The sequence below is a fragment of the Pteropus vampyrus genome, unplaced genomic scaffold (assembly GCF_000151845.1).
Source record: "Pteropus vampyrus isolate Shadow unplaced genomic scaffold, Pvam_2.0 Scaffold377, whole genome shotgun sequence".
In the NCBI taxonomy this organism is placed as follows: domain Eukaryota; kingdom Metazoa; phylum Chordata; class Mammalia; order Chiroptera; family Pteropodidae; genus Pteropus; species Pteropus vampyrus.
The window spans coordinates 650,170-652,737 of NW_011889158.1; the positions used below are offsets into that span (position 1 = coordinate 650,170).

Consider the following 2,568-nt stretch of genomic DNA (forward strand, 5'->3'; position numbering starts at 1 on the left):
TGTGTGTGTGTGTGTGTGTTCCTATTTAAACATTGGCATATGCTTTTAATTGGGTGAAACAAATATATGCAAATAGATTTATTTTCTGTGATTTATTTATTCAGAGTCATAATTTTAATCCAGGTTTCATGGCCTGTATCAGTCACCTAGGCTTCCATAAGAAGATGTCATAGACTAGGCGGTTGTCTACGGCCATGCCACACTGAACACGCCCCATCCCGTCTGATCTCGGAAGCTAAGCAGGGTCGGGCCTCGTTAGTACTTGGATGGGAGACCACCTAAGAAGACCAGGTGTTGTAGGCATAAAAATAAAAAAATAAAGGATTATAAGCTGACAGGGTCCTTGCAATCTGTGAGGTCAACCAAGAGTTGCCTCGCCTTAAAAAAAAAATAGACTAGGTGGCTTAAACAAGATTTTCAGACAATTTTCTCACGGTTCTGGAAGGCGGAAGTCTGAGCTGCAGGTGCCAGCCAGTATGGCCGGTTCCCCGAGAACGCTCCTGGCGCACAGTGGGCTGCCTTCGTGCTGCGGCCCCACCTGACTCTCCTCAGGGCGCTCACACACGTGTGTCTATCTCTTCCTTTTTTTATAAGGACACCAGCTCTGTTGGGTTAGGGCCCCATCATCATGACCTCATTGAATCTTAATCACCTCCTTAAAGGACCCACCTCCAAATATAGTCGCCTTGGGGTTGGGGCTTCACATGAATGTGGGGGAGGGGTGGAGAGATACCCCAGTCCATAACAGGGCCTTAAATTATTTTTCTGTATGTGATTAGATTTAATGCTAATATTTCTCAATTCATCATTTAAAAATCAATTTAAGATGGATATTTGCCTTTTATTGTTCAATCTTAATTGAGATGACTTTAATATAGCTGAGTAATTTATTTTAAAAAATCCAGAGCAATTTTGTAATGCTAAAACAGGTAATTCTTAAAATAGCATAATAACGATATATATCCTAGCTTTTTAGTCTAATAACATCCCAGTCACCTATAATTGATCAATTACTGGTCTGTCATTTTCTGAATTGTAGCTCTTTAAGTTACCAAAAGGGGAAAAAATTGTCGTATGAATATCATTTTTTTTTTTAACGCCTACAGCACCTGGTTTTCCTAGGTGGTCTCCCATCCAAGTACTAACCAGGCCCGACCCTGCTTAGCTTCCGAGATCAGATGGGATCAGGCTTGTTCAGGGCGTCATGGCCGTAGATGAATATCATTTTTAACTGCTAACTCTTTCTTTAAATTCTGTAACTGGGAAAGCTGTTGCTGTCTATTAGAAGTTTATTTTCTTGTGACTATAAAAGTAATTATTTCCCACCATACGCAAAGGAAATTGATTTGTGAACAGTATATCTAGAAAAAGTGTTTCCTGTTTTCTTTCCTCTTAGGTCACAACTGAATGAGATTACTTAAAAATAAAAACAAAAGAACTTGTTTCTCCATCTGTTAAGCTAATTTTTCTTCAAGAAAATTGAAACTAATAGCTCTTGTTAGCATGTGATATGTTTTACTTCAAAACATAATTAATTTTGCTCCTAAAATAACTTTATTTGAATCTGACTTAAGAAACAAATAGAAAACCAAACCCAAACCAGCATTTTTAATTTAAATTTTTAGAAATTTGATGCTCATTTACACATTTAAGTCATTAAGTCATTAGCACTTAATGACTTAATGGCTCCAGGTATCTGCTGCGGAGGCATCTCTGGCTTACGAGGTGTGAGTGGTGGGTCCAGGAGCCACCCGGGAGGTCAGGTCACTGGCAGACACTAGATAGTGCTGTGGACACAGCAAATGCCCAGTGGTTTTGAGAGCCTGGTTGGTCCTCCAAGGCCATTTCCACACCATTTGCTTACAGAGTTACATGAAAATAAGTGATGTTACTGTTGACACCTGTCTTTTCACACCCCTCAGCTGCTCTTCAGTGAATTCCTGATAGGCTCCAGCCAGGGTCTGAGTTCTAATTCAGTGTCCTCTAAGTGGTACCCGAACCAGCAGCTTTGGCATAGTCTGGAAGCTTGCTCGAAATACAGATTCTTGGGATCCACGCTAGACCTAAGTCAGAGATTCTAGGGGTGAGGCTCGGCCTGCCAGATGACTCTGATGTACCCCAAGGTTTCAGAAACCCAGCTCTCACTAAGATTAGTCATGTGTTCAGCGGGTTAGTTGGGTCGGAGTTTTGTGTTTCAGCTAGAACATGTGGATCTAATATTTGTTGGCGAACCTTTATTTTATGCTAAGTTTCATTAATAAAAAAAAAAGTAACGGCAGGTATGTACCCGTCGTAGGAAGCGTAGGGACGGGTAGTAGGACGAGGGTCTCTCTGGGCCCTGTGACATTCAGGCCCTGCTTTCGTAATTTAAATCTTTCTCAGTTATATGAAGTATCTCATTTTAATGACCTTTCCTTAGAATCATTGTAGGTATTTTGCTTTCAGTGGTTGCTAAGGAACTTGGAATATAATATATCTTCATCTTCCTGAACCTATTGAGGGGAGACCCATAGTGGTCTTTCAGCATAGCAGCCAGCAGGATGACGTACCCTAGTCATAGAAAACAGG

The 2,568-nt window shown here is 40.8% G+C and overlaps 1 protein-coding gene and 2 pseudogenes across 1 annotated transcript in view; 2 read left to right on the plus strand and 1 right to left on the minus strand.

Annotated features, from left to right (window-relative positions):
• AGPAT5 (1-acylglycerol-3-phosphate O-acyltransferase 5) overlaps positions 1–2,568 on the plus strand; it is a 51,033-nt gene that overhangs the window by 28,847 nt on the left and 19,618 nt on the right. The gene's annotated exons all lie outside the window — the stretch shown is intronic.
• Positions 185–303, plus strand: LOC111731460 (annotated as a pseudogene).
• Positions 1,098–1,216, minus strand: LOC111731458 (annotated as a pseudogene).